The following is a 15586-nucleotide window of genomic DNA, read 5'->3' on the forward strand; positions in this document are numbered from 1 at the left end:
CCTAAGAAAATACAGTGCTAGTGTCAGCTGCAGGGAGCTGTTGAGCAGACTTTAGACGAGGGCTGCTTTCCAGTGGGTGCCATCACATTGTGGCCTTTGAGGAAATGAGATGCTGGACCTTTTGGCAAAAAAAGGTACGCATATTCTCCAAAGGTCTTTCAAAGACCTATGTCTTCACTCTGCTAAACTTTATTAGGATTTATAAAAAATCCTTTCGCAATGCTGCTGTTAGTGCTACTGAAAATTAGTCATGGAGGATGCTATTAAAAGCCGATTGTGTCTCAGACTCTCCTTGTGCTACAGCTGTGGCTGAGTTTAGACTATCTTGGCGCTCATTTGCTTCGTTTTAATCTGACTGTCACACCTTTATGTGCTTGTGTGATTCTGGACAAGTCGTGGGCGCTGCTCATCTGGGCGTATGTTTTATACTTTTTATGCATTTGATAAATAAATTAATAAAGAAAAATAAAATAAAGAAAAAATAATTATCACGGAATCTTGTCACAACGCCGAGAAACGAAATGATGCGAACTTTCAAGGACAAACATGCATTTGAACAACCAATAAAAAAGCTTAAAACTTGACTTCAAATACTGAAAGTGAAAGAAAAAGAAACGCAGTTTGTTTCAAAACGTGTTATTAGTCTTATCAGTTCCAATTCCTTCTTTTATTATAAATTTAGTATTTTGAAATGTGGGGAAAGCAAAATCATTTGACTTTAGTAATGCGTGATAGAATTGTAAATTTAAGAAATAATGGCTACATTTATCGAAAAATAAAAATTTTAAGATTAAATTTATCAACTGTTTATTCTGTGATAAATAAATATATATCAGCTGGTATCGAAGACGGAAAGAGGACAAGCGGTCGAAAGTTCTTACAGCAAGAGAAAGCAGAAAGACTGAATTTTCATTTTTATTAGTAGTGTAGAAATATCAGGTGTTTGTGTTACACCTCGAGCAGTAAGAAATTACCTACATAAATTTGGATACTAGCGTTTTAGGAGTGTAATAAAAAAAACCGTATATATGTGAAACGAATCGTAAGAAAAGGCTTTATTTTGCAAAATAATATATAAAGAAGCCTTCCGAATTTCGGAAAAGTCTATTTTCACTGCTGAAAGTAAATGTTGCTTCTTGGTATCTGATAGCAACAAAACTGTTTGGAGAAAAAATGAAACAAATCTAAATCCTAAAAATGTATGTCCACCTGCAAAGCATGATGGTGGAAGCATTATGGTATAAGGTAATATGATTTGGAATGGAACTGGTAATTTAACTATTATTGAGAGAATTTTGAATGCAAGAACACATAGAGATATTGAAGTACATAAATTTATTCGCGGGCCATGTAAAATCGCCTCGGGGCGGCATGCTGCCTGCAGACCGTCAGTTTGCAACCACTACACTAAAGAATTATCTTGCTCATCTCAATGTCTTAATTTAAATAAATCTTCTACATTTTCTTGAAAATTTTATTTTACGAAAATTTCAAATATACTTAATAAATAAGCAAATGAAAGACGATTAACCTAAAAATGAGTCTTTATTTTTAAACCATTAGAACAGAACTTAACAGATTCTTTAGAAATAACCATTTTACAGAAACACCATTTGGAGAACAATTAAAAATGAGAAATTCTATATCGTGATGGTTTCAGAGGAAGAGGAGGAGCAAGGAAGCTTAACAAACGTCTTACCGAAGCATTTTGTTCAAAGATTATTGCTGAGTGATGGCAATTCAACCGGGTTCAAAAGGGTTGGCTGCGTGCATATGTTCATGATTTTCTCCAAACGTACGTCAATATGAGTATGGTCCCTTAAAAATCCTCAACATAGTAACGATCCCCTCAGGCAGATCAGATAGCCCTCGTGTACTTTGCTTTAATGAATTTACCTAGCCTAATCAAAAATCTACTGCCAAGAGTCCTGCTTTTTTGAACATTACTAACTCTGACGAAACCATATCATTAAATTAATAAAAGGAAAACTATTTAACAATTTAACATCAAAATTTCTATTTTGTGTTTGCAAAATTTTATTCCATTTTTGCGAATAAATAATATAGATGATTCTAGATTAATTTCAGTAAAATTATTGCCGAAATAAATTTGAAGTTTTTCTTTGAAAACAAATTAGACGAAATAATTCACTATGGTTTTATAAGAGATTCAGTCAAATACACTATGTGAGATATCCGGCTCAAAAGTGTCACAAAATTCATCTAACCTCTCAGTTCTGATAAAACGATTCTTATAGTTCTGATAGAAATTTATCATCCATAGTTAGCAATCGGAAAATAAAATAAATATTCTGACTTTTGAAATAAATATTAAGTAACAGTAGCATTTTAAAAAAAAATCTTCGTTTCTCAGAAAAATCCCTTTGCGATTATTTTATTGCCTTTTAGTTTAACTTATACCTGATAAGTTCCCAGAAAACACTTTTAGACAATTACAGTTTTTTTTTTTAAGTCTGCGAATTTAGGACATTGATTAGTGAAATTATCAATGTTCAGATGAACATAAGACTTGTTTTTAATTCTTTCAAATTTAATATGCACTTTCATTTTGTACCCGATAGTATTAGAAGAATGAAGTGATCTCAGTCTAATATTAATCAGCACTAAATATTTAACCTGACATTAGTAATTCAATTTTAACTTTATAAGTTATCCATTTATTAATAGATCAATATGTGGTAAATGTTTTGAAATTCAAAACTTCGAAAATGTTTGAATTATTTAGAGCAAACAGTCTGCAACAGGAAGAAAGTCCACTACTTGAAATTGAGAGCTTGGTGTATGAGGCTGAGTTTCGTCTTAAATTCCTCATCAATAATCTCGGTGATGACTACTTTAAAATGCCACTAAGTAACACTATTGTTGTCTATATCTTTATTAAATATAAAGTAATAACCAGTTTAAAGAGGAAATATAAATTAATTATATGCGATGAAGTACTACATGAAACGAATACTGATAGAAGAAAAGTGATAATGATACTGTATAACAATTTGAAAATGCGTTAAATTTTGTGCTTAGTTGATGTTCCACAAGCTTCCTTGCAGAAATACCAACGTATGGTAATGTGGCAGGAACTAATGCATCGTATTATGCTCTTTTCGGTAACATGAAAGAGAACTTGCGTAGTTGACAATGCGAACGGAAATAGTAACTGACTATGAGTCACAGTAATCATAAAGAATAGTTTGCTGCACCATTTAAAATCTTCCTGGTAAATGGGAACTCTGCATGCAATTGGGTGAGAATTACCTGTTTGCTGTGGTTTATGTGATTACGGAAAAGCCTCGAGGCTATCTACCTAAGGGGAGGAATGCCTTCGTGGAGGACGTTTTAAAGGAAATTGGTTTGTATATACGTTGCACATGTAAAAAATACGAAAAAGCCTATTCCGTCAACCTGTTCGCAGGAATCGAACCTCAGACCAAACTACCAGTGTTCAATGACTTTACCGCTTGCCCGCTGGTGGGCCGAGAATTACCTGCAATCTTCATATACGTATTATGGCAATAAAAGCACGCTTTGTCACTTTATTCATCTTAATCCAATTCGCAATTGAATGACCCAAAGAAAAATATTGAAGAAGGAAGGCAGTATATCCGTACATTAAAAAAATTACTAGTAAACTCTAACGGTAAGTATTGAATGATGTAGAAGGAAATACGCGTACAAAAAATTAACCATTAATAAATTTCTGATATGCTGTAAATCAACAGTATTTTTAATGCAAAATAGTAACCTGAAATGTAAATAAAAAATTACAAGTACCCCATACTAGATATTGTTTTCTTTAATATTAATTTCATAAACATGCTACGTTCATTAAAATAACCGTCTAATCACATCAGTCTACTTGACTCTTTTGCTTTTACATTTCTTTCGTTTCTAAAACAGTTAGAACACTTAAGTAAATCAACCATCTCACTACTATCGATCATTTATTTAAAGTATTTTCTTCGCCATTTTAACTCTTTGCGTCAGACCGTCAGAAGTATCTTCATTGATTTGAATTTGTTTTAAAATATTTGATTTAATCTTAAACTACCGTTGTAGAATAAAATTTAAAAAATTCAAATAATAGTAACTTTAAAGTTAGAAACACTTGCTCTACCATTAGTTGAATTAATTTGCTATACATTACTGGCTGTCTAGAAAAGAAATGAGGAAATGGTGTTAGCATTTGCGAATGTGATGAATCATTTAAAACTCTTTAAAAAATAAACGCCGAATCAGAACTTTATGACAAATTACACCATTAGAAACTGATAATTCAAATGAAATTAACATGTGTTTTACACGAGCAGAATTTTGCTGTAATAATAAAAATTAAAGCGCAAGTGTTTAATTTAACACACAAAATATTTTTATTTAATCTTAAAATTAGGCATACTGGAAGAAATATAAACAGTATTACACATATGATTATTTGGTATGTTTTACAGAACCATAATCTTAAGAATACTATTATAATTATTGATAAAGAATCGTATATATTTTCTCAGAAGTATTGGACAGTTTCTGTGATATTTGCCTCAAAATGTATCTCTAAGATAGGTTGCCGCTCACATCGTATACTTGGCCTTGCAATAATTGTGTAAAAAATATGTTTATTTATTTATTTAACATAAGAAAATTGCCGCTAATTATTAGTATATCTTCTAATGTGATTTCACTGAGATTACTTCTGTTGTCTGGGAGAATACATTTCAAACCTGAAAACGGCCTTTCAACGCCAACTTGTATAGCTGAAGCTGCCAAAACCACTATTGCAATCTTATACAAGTGCGGATAGGTAATTTCATTCTCTTCCCAGAAACCTAAAATATTATGTTTTATATCCATCCTTCGTACATTGTCAAAATTATTCTTAAAATGAGTTCAAAGTTAAAGTTAATCTCGGTAGAAATAGGGAATGTTTGTTATTGCCGATGTTGCTATGTGTTTTTATTGCCAATGCTTTACTTTTAAAAAAAATCTCTAAATCGTCTTCATTTTCGTCGCTTTCAGTAGAAGATTGTGTTTCCTCGTTTATGATTAAAATGGATTTTTCCAAAATTGTAATTTGTTCCAAATATTCTTTACAGCCTCTACTTTTTGTTTGTGACGTGAAAAGCAAAATTGAATTATTTAATTTTAGTTGACCATTGTAATTACTCTCTATGAATTAATACTGACTGTCGCTAGCCTTTTTACGTCTCCTGACCGATTAGAGACTGGTATTATTACGCGTACATCGCAATCCCTTTCTTTCATAAAGCGGAGCCACACTAGACAATTCCAGCTGAGCAGCTGTTTGTCTATCTAAACAGTCTATACCAGCGGTTCTCAACCTTTTGACTAACGCTTACCATCTAAGCAAAAACTGAAAACCTTAAGTACCACCACTACAAAGTACTACTTCCACCACCATTCTTTAACAAAGCTCATATCGCATAAATTTACGAGTGTTAGAAAAAGACTCAATCAGGATGTTGGGGTTTTAATTTTTAAATTAAATAGTTAAAAATACTTTGCTTCTTTGCGTACCGCATATTTTTCTCTTGCTTACCACCGGTTGAGAACCCCTGGTACATACAAACATCAGTAGATGATTTTTCAGATGATTTTTCTTAAAAAATCATCTATACTTCTAGTTTATTCAAATGAATTAAATCTGCCTTCTGCAAATAGATTCATGCGAAACTGAAACAGAAAAGCACTATTGAACATCAAAACAGGAAATCGAGAAGCAGTATGACGTTAAATTAGAAAATATTGATAAGTTGGTTACAGTAACAAAATGGCTGAAGATATATCCAACCGAAATAACCGATATTTTTTCTGGTTCAGTTCCGGTTTTCGTTCCGACCAATATAACGGCTTTTTCTGGTTTTCCGTTCAGTTCCGGTTCGAAGCCCTGGTTACAACACTGCTGCTGTAAAATTTCTAGTCTTTATTTTCTTAATGTAGAATTTACTATAAGTTCACAAAATTTCAGTTGATTGTAATTAATATTTACATCTGGGTTCGGAAGAATTAAATCATACACTCTAAATTCGTACTTTCACAATTCTTGTAGTCGTTTCTTCAGTAGATCAGTTATTACACAAATGCTCCTTGTAGTGCAATTTGAACACACGAAGTCATTTTGATCCCAAACATTAATAATGAGGCAATAATGAGGATATCTAATACCTTGCTCGAGTTTATTGAACTCTTTAACGAACTTTCGCCAGTTTAAATTAATTTTCATATAGTCCTTGGTATATGTTGGGAACAAACACTATCGTCTTTAAGGTTAATTAAAAAATTGTGCCTTTAACACTTAAAAATGCTCTTTTTTAATGCTTTTTTAAACGAATTGTTATTTTCTAATTACAAATTTTCTTTAGTTTTCTTTTAAAAAAAGCTTAAGTTGAAATTATTATCTTATATATTTCAGAAATTTTGAGAGTTATACATTTTGTAGTCTCTTTCTTGTCTGTATATATTCAGTTATATTTCGTTCCCAATTTTTCATAATTTTTCATCGAAACTCCAATGTTTTGTTTTCACTGTTTCTACTCCATTCATAAACAGAGTCATACAGTCGAACGAAACTTTTAATGTCATTCACTTTGGCACACGCTTAATACTATACACTAATACTCTTATAGAGAATCTCCAAGAGTATAAAAATTTGATATAAGGATTTTATATTCACTACCACTTTTCTCTATGTTCTAAACATAGAGAAAAGTGGTAGTAGCTACGATAGACAGGTGTGACAGATAACTTTAGGAGAACGAGGATATAATAAGCATATCTTAGGACGCCATATTGCGTAAGTGATAACTAAACCAAAAGCATAAATGTGTTTTCTGTTTTCATTCAGATTCTTTTACTAAGCTGCCAGACAGAACTCCATTCAAGATTGATTCCATGATTGGAAGTTTTGAAATTTCCGCTATTCAGTGCAAAAAGAAAGTAGTGAATCTTACCACTTTTAGGGTTTTACACTTCATTCTTCATTTAGGGAGTGAAAGGTTTTCACCTTTATCGGCTTATTTTATTTGAGGATGAATGCTGTCCAAGATCTACCCTCCGAATATGGATTTCGTATTCAATTGTCTTTCGCAATACAAGACATTCTTTACATAGGCTATTGAGTTTTTGTGTTGCAAAAACACATACTCTGGGAAAAATGATTGAGTTCTCACTGGACATTGGATCAGACATGAAGGCGACGAAATGTTCTTCCTTTTACATCTTTTTCAGAAAAGCAGATCTCTGATATATTCTTTGATCAATTTCTCTGCATACTGCTTTTGTATCAAAAATTTATTCGCATGGCTAGATGTATAAGGCAAAAATTTCTGCATTGATGATAAGGTGAACATTGTTCGCAAAATGCAAAATGGATGCATTCAAATCTTTATCTTCAGAAATACAGTTTATGCAATGCAGATCTATATTTAGTATCATATAAAAAAACTTATAATCTCCGCTCATGAAAAAATGAGTCTCAGAAAAAAGGTGAGAAAGCTAGAGCGTAGGGATATGAAAAAGTATTGCTGAATTGTTTCTTCATTCAAAGAGGCTTTAATCTGCCAGTGTCTGGAGAAATGGTTCAAACAAAGTGCAATGAATTTGATGCTGTGGAGAGACTGGAAAAGAACGGACAACAAATTTAATAACAACGCATAATAATAGTTGCATTTAAATTTTAGTACGATTTTTAAATATATTTTATACTATTCCTCTTTTTTTTTTTTTTTTTTTTTTTTTGTTAGTTCTAACATTGTTAATCAGTTTTTTCTTTAGTCATCATTTAAATTTGGTTTTTGTGAGATAATTTAGATTGGATATAACGACCACTGAAAAACATTTTTGTCCTTTCAGGAACGTTATAGCAGGTTTTGACTGTACTCTTCATACTTGTGATTTTAATTTCAGCCTCGCCAGTGACTACTGAATACTGGCAGTTCGATCCAAATTTGATCCCACGAGAAAAAGCTGGCTGCAGGGATGTTTTTCATGATTCTGTGTCGCGAAGAAATCCCTGTAGGCAGCCCTCTTGTGCTTTTCTGCATTCAAAGTATCCTAACATAACTTAGTTTCTTTTGGATTAAAGTTTGTTTTCAAATGGAAATACAATATTTTTCACATTATATTGCGTTTTTATAGATTTTGATTTTGAAAGAGAAATATTCTCTTCATCTGAAGCCCTTATCAGTAGCTAACATGATAAATGAAAACTGGTATCTTGACCGGTGGTCGAAGCATGCTGAAAAGGCTGGCCGCGTTAGCATTTTCGTGATTTTCCCTGTGAAAACGTGAATATGTGTATGTATTTTTTCGAAAATTTTCCAAAAAACGTATCTTTCGTTAGATAGATTGCCTTCCTGTTTTAATCTATCAGTTTAAGGTAAAAATATATTTACGGGTACCCTTTGGCGAAAATTGGCGATTTTTGGCGGTACATGGATACCAAGTTTGTGTAATTCTTTGACTTGTTATCTTGGATTGTGTAGCGCCGATTTTTGCCAGACAAAGAATTGCACGAACTCGGTATCCATGTACACATCGACCTATTTTCCCTTAAAAAAACATCAGAGAATTGAACAAACTTGGCATTGCGCACGCTCTTGACTTGGTCCATGCACATATCGAACTATATTCACTTAAGAAGTCAAAGGAGCAGCCAACAAAAAAATGCAATCTCAATAAACTACATTTTAAATCAAACAATGAAATAACATAAGAAAGGAAATTCATCTTTGCGCTACACAAAAGAAAAAAATCCACTTACCTTATTTACAAATTAACATGCCTTTAGTCAAGCAAAATTCCTTAACAGCATCCAAAAACTTCCTTAAATTATCTGAACTAGAATCTGTATACTGGCATCGCCACTTAAATTTACAAAATAAGAGTAAAAAATTTCCTCCGTAGCGACTTTCCGACCGTACGCATTTCCGACGTTTGACCATACGCATTTCCTTCCTACAAGCAGGGCATCTAATAATGGCTACTAAATAAACCTTCATTTACACACCAGGTCAAGTAATGCTCTTTTCCCCTTTCTTTCCAAATCGTACAGTAACTTCAAATTAATCTTACCACATTCAGCCATTTTACGGTCTAAACCACAGAACAAACAACACACACACCACTATCCCTTACGAATTTATCGCAATCATACAACCGATTACGTCATAATAGGGTTTCCGTAACATTCAACTACTCAGGCTACCATAAATGAAACAACTTCGCGATAATACAAGGGGTACCCTTCTCTCTACTCTAACCCAATTTAATTTAAGCCATTTACTATTTGACAACCTGATAAATCTAAAACAGAAATATTGTTAAACTTGGTAGGGAAACGTGCTTCGAATATTATCGCGTATATCATTTTGAATCTATTTTGAATATGCGCATAACAGTTGTGGTTCGTCGAGCCGGAGAGCTATGGATTACAAGAAATAAGGAAGTCAGCAGTTTCGATTTAAAAATAAAATGCTATTTTATTATTGAGATACTGTGTAAAAGTTTTGAGAAAATTTATAGTATATATGTACTCTGTTAAGAGTGTATTTTAAAGAATAATTACTTTATTATCTTGTTATCTTGTTTTATTTTATTAAGAGTATAATGTTGATAAAAGGTGCACTCAAAAAAGATTTAAAGCTACTAGCTTTAGAACTAAATATAGAATTAGGTGAAAAGATAACTGTTGCAGATTTAAATCTAGCAATTAAATGTAGTGAAGCTTCTAAATATGATCCAGATTCGGTCGTAGAGTTGGATAATTCAATAGTAGAGCATTGTAAATCTGAACAAACTAAAGTATTACAGTTAAAACAAATTAAATTGGAGACATGTAAAACAGAACTGAAAATTGCTGGATTACGAGCTGAAAGCAAAATTGATAATAATGATTAAACCGAAACAAAAGGAGAAAATTCCGATTCCTTAGATTCCTTTGTTAAAAGTATATGCCTGAGGAATCTAAAGCGGAAATATTGTTAAACTTGTTAGGGGAACGGGCTTCGAACATTATCGTGTATATTAGAGATGACGATATAAGTGGCTATGAAAAAGTAAAAGCTATTGTTCTAAAAGAATTCGAACTTACACCACAACACACTTCTTGTTTTAGAGAATTTAAAAAAGGCTCAATGCCTAAATGAGTCCCATGTGCAGTTCGTGTCGCGATTAACGACAAATTTTGAATATTACTTAAAATTGGGGAAAGTGTCTGATTTTGAAACTTTGGAGCAGTTAATAATATCAGACAATGTTTGAGACATTATATCGAGAAATTATATCGAGAAACTTCAGCCCATATATCTGTAAGGGAAGCTGAAAGTTGGTTTCCGCCTCAACAGATGTCAAAAGAAGCAGATTTATTTTTCACATCTCGCGGAAAGTCCCTTACCGAAAGTGTGAACAGCTTTCAAAAATCTCGCAACAATTATAAAACGTCGAAAAATGTTTTAAGGGTATTCTTTGCCGATGTAAGAGGCTTATTCTGTTAAAAACTGCAAATCTAAAGTTTCGTGTTCTGTACGTGGGAAAAGACACCACGTGATAATCCATTTTCCGGTAGTAAATAAATCATCGAAAGCGAGTGAAAAAAATGCGAGTAGTTCCAGTGTCCTTTCTCGCCTAGCGCCAGACTTTCTGTCTAACAGCGGTAATGCTCTGCTTTAGAGAAACAAGGGTAAACAAATAAAAAAATTTTCTTTTAAGCACCGTTATCTGCTTTATTAATTATAGTATGGGTAAGCTTCCTTTACAAGTAGAGATTGTGCCAATAGATTCTTACTGCACTCAGATAAGGTAGACATCGTAATTTCCCGATTAAATGATTTCCTTGTTTACAATTCGATCGGGAGTTTCGGCATGCATTAGCAATAAATATAAAAATTATGCGAGACATTTAGACCTATTAGTAGTACCGAAAATCACGCATGATTTGATTCCTCCAAGGAAAATTAATATTAAAATGCAAGATATTGGTAACATAAAATTAGCCGATGAGAATTTCTTCCAGGGCTGGCAGCTGTTTTTACTAATTTCGCACACCTGTAAATCCTCAGACTGCTTACAAATTTGATCAATTTGAACTTCATGCCGTACAGTTTTACGTACAATAAATATCTTTTTTGCATTTGCTTTCCTTCACAGTGTTGCAATTTTAATGGCCAGCAGTGTACACCCAGTTAGCATTTGAAAAAACCGTGGTTTGATTACGATGAGCGAGAAATTTGTTTTTAACTTCCTTGCTTCCAAAACTATAATAATTTTTACATCATTACAAAACTGGATATTTATATAGTATATAACATCAAGTTTTGAATTATGTAGAAAATATCAGGGTTTTCAAATTTAGTATTTGAAAAATAGTAAGTTCATAAAAAGCCTTAAATATGCGCTGAAAGCTGTGATAAATGAAAAGTTTATATAGCTGAAACATTTATAAAAATTGATTTCTAAAATGATATTCTTTCCGAAACAGCAAATATTCAATCTTAAAGAATAAAACTAGATCAAAATTCAAAACCAAAAGCAAAAATACAATGGATAGTAAAATAATTATTGTAGTGAACAAAAAGGCACATAAGAGTACTAATAAAAGTATAGAAAGAATAAAAAATGTGATGTTAAATTTCTCGCAATAAATTCTTCAAGAGATTAGTGATATGACAAGCGAAATCTGAACTTTATTTCTGAGCCTCTAAATGAATAATTTAAGGTAAAAATTTACAATCTCTTGATAATTTTGACTATTTTTATGATACCAAGAATGGTGCCAAGAAGCGGTGCTTCCAAGATGCCTGTCATCCAAAACAATGCCGAAAACGTCCCGGTGTCTTCTTGGCTACGTCTCATCGTCGGCTTCGGTAGCTACTGCAGATACATAATGCAAATCATGTAGTCCCAGAATTGATCCAACTTCTCGTGATGCCGGTACTGGCGACGTGACATAAACTCCACAAAGTAGGAATGCAAAATATCATCTGATGACTTCCAAAGATCCCGCTTGCGAAACACGCGCTTAATACGGTTCCACATGCCCTGGATGGTGTCCGTATGAACGCCAATTTCGGGCACCTTTCTCGCGACAAACCGAATCATAGCCATCTGATTGATCTTTAAGTTTGACCAGACACATATCTTTCCTACAAACTTGACATTCATAGTGACATCCTTAAACATTCATCCGTACCCTAATTAGTTACAACTTTCCTACCCTCTCACTCTAAATAATGGAAAGCAAAACAGTATTTATCTTACCATGCATACTTCATTGTCGAAGTGATGGAAAAACGATTATTTAGAACGACTCAGGTAACAAAAACCAAAGGTCAATTAACGGCAGTAAAAATTAAAATAATTCAAAATACGGTCGAAATTCAAAATACGTGATTTGTAGTCCTCTATCACTAGTCTCTAAGAAATTCCAATTTGATTAAACTTCAGAAAAACATTGGGACATGACTCCTACAACATTTATGAAACAGATCGGTTCTGAGCTGCTAGAAAACCAGTATCAGCTTCGGTATTTGGCACCAAATCAAATAGGAACTAAATATAAATGCTCAATAATTAAGATTACTAAAGCTGAGTAATGGGCTCCCAAAAATTAAAACTTTCCGGAGTGTAACTGAAAGTAAATTATTTAAAATTCAATTTTAGACTGTATTAGTCGTAATAAATTAAAATCTAGTACACCGATGCGAAAAATTAATAAATGTGATAATTTACTAAAAGCAAAATTTTACCTTGCATGTTCTTATCTGACATCATGTTATAAACTTTACTTGACACCATGAATCGTAAAAGAACTGGTTTTAACCGTTCGTTCAACTTTATGAGCCAGTCTAGTTAGTTAATAAAAGAGGAGATAATTTTTAAACTTTTTCTTGACCAAAATATCAGAGTACTGCTAAAACGAAGCTTAAGAAACAGAAGTATGAGAATAGTATGATTCATTCGGATATCTCGTGCCTTAATGTGAAGTAGTTATTACTATGAATTTTGGACCATCTCGTTTCTTATTTCAAAATACTGATAATTCTGATTTTAAAAATAAATACACTCTTTTTAGATTCTCAATCTATAAATCTCCAGAATTCATCTGCTAAATATTATACAGCAAGACAGTGAATTATTTTTGCTTAAAAAATTTATTTTTCGTTAACAGAATAAAGTTCACTATATAAATTGTACTAGATACTAGTACAGCTATATTTATAAATCTGTCTATTTGTACGAGGCCTCCGTAATTTAATCGCTGGATAAAAAAATTAAATCGAAACGTAATTCTACAAAATAATAGGAAGTAGTTTATACTGATATAATCTTTAGTTTTTGTTCTGATTTTTAGGAATGACAATAGGTAACTTGTTTGTTTACAGGCAAAATGACGTCACGCATTGAAAAAACAATGCGCGTTCTCTAGTTGTGGGAAACGAAATTTCCGAAAACAGTTTAGAGGCGATTCCGACATAAATTTAATAAGCCTGTACTAAAAGAACAGTTAATTAAAAGGTAGTTTAAACAGTTTCGTGAGACCCGCTCTGTTTTGCGCGGAGGAAGTACAAGTAGGCCAAGCGTCAGTGATGAAAATGTTTTCTCTATTCGAGATGTGTTTGCGTGCAATCCCAGTAAATCCATTTACCATTCCAGCCTGCAAGCAGGTATTCCCAGGTGGACTGTTTGTTGTTCATGAACGTTGAATCTAACTGCGCATAAATTGCAAATTCTTCAACAAATACAACTCATTGATCGGGTCGTTCGTAAGCAACTTTCTATAGACATTCTTGACAGTATCAGTACTTATGAAAAATTTCTATAGACATTCTTGACAGTATCAGTACTTATGAAAAATTTCTATGAACATTCTTGACAGTATCAGTACTTATGAAAAATTTCTATAGACATTCTTGACAGTATCAGTACTTATGAAAAATTTCTATAGACTTTCTTGACAGTATCAGTACTTATGAAAAATTTCTTCAGAAAATCTTATTCAGTAAGGAAGCAACATTTCATGTTTGAGGAGAGGTTAATCAAACTAACTGTAGGATTTGTGGACCTTAGATCTTAACTTTACAGCTGGCATTAACTACAAAGAGTTCTAACCAGTATCCTGAAAATTATAACCATTTAAACATTTGCTTGGTTTTAAAAGAAACAAAGATGTACTTCTAGTACATCATCGCACGAGGCGAAAGTTCAAATGAGAGTTCATGAGTATGTAAAATAAGAACGAAAGATGTTCTTCGGCTTGCGCTCATGGACCTTATAAGAGATAGACTAACCCAGTGGGCGGGGCCCGCGTCACCGACATGTCAGCAAGAAAGAGTAGGGACGAACATGTTTACTTTAACATTGAAAACCTATGGCGTTTGTATATCATTAACTCTTTTTAATTATTAAATGTGATACGTTGTATAGCGATGAGATTATGAAAGCCACAGTTTTTTACAAATAGGATTTAATATATCTCATTAAAGCACTTTTTACTGCATTTCGCGCAATTTTTCGTGCGTAATTCTTGTACAAACATCTTTACTTTGGTAAAACGGTAAAAACTCTAAGCACAGAATTTATGAACTTAATTTTGCGTACAAATAATGTAAAATTAAATAAGATTGATAGTACGAGATGCTTTGAAATAAATAAGGTAAAATTAAACAAGATCTGATCATTTTTTTTAAAATTTAATGACCATTTTCAGGCAGTGATTTTCAAAACTATAATAACATTACAAAACAATCATTTATTTGATTATATCATCATTAACTTATTAATATTAAAGTGGATTAATTATTTTAGTAATTTATAAAATTCAGAGCATAAAATTTTCTGAGTGTAATGAAGGGAAAAAAAAGATAAAATAAAATCTAGAATCACTCAGATTTTATATTACGCCCAAAAGGAACCTTTTTTTAACGTTTTGTGTGTTCTCTATATTTATTGAATATCCTGTTCTTCGCCCGTAAACCACATGCATTTGAAAACAGCATATCTTTAGAATTTCCGCACTGGAGATAAAACTGTTATTTTCCGTTCAGTGCTCGCTCTGAACTCGTTGAGTTTGTTAATAAAAAATTCGTTAAAGTTTAACAAAATACGAAATAGATTAAAACAAATTCGAAATTTGGCCGTCCAGATGCCCATGTTCGGGTGGAGGATTACATTATTCAAAATTTGATGGCTCTAAATACTGTCGTTTTTGTCACAGTGCGAGAAACATACATGTATTCATGCAGATTCCTCATTATTTAACTTCTTTACATATAATCCAGGGCGATAATATTTGGTAACAACAATTTGCAAGGAGACACGGACATTTACAGTAAAACAGCGCAAAATGCCGCTTCGAAACTAGCAGCTTTTCTAGGCTACCGCCCCATTGGGCTAATAAATTAAATTAACAGTAAATAAAAAAAACTTATGCAGAACTAAAAATAAATTTAAAAAAATAATCACTATAAAATACAAGCAAAATTAATTATTACGGTTAAATACAATTTTAATATTAGAATTAAATGTATAAAAGTTATTAAAGAGTCAAAAGTGTTTATCA

This window comes from Stegodyphus dumicola, chromosome 2, assembly GCF_044657685.1.
Source record: "Stegodyphus dumicola isolate Sdum_Otavi_A_Nest chromosome 2, ASM4465768v1".
Classification (NCBI taxonomy): domain Eukaryota; kingdom Metazoa; phylum Arthropoda; class Arachnida; order Araneae; family Eresidae; genus Stegodyphus; species Stegodyphus dumicola.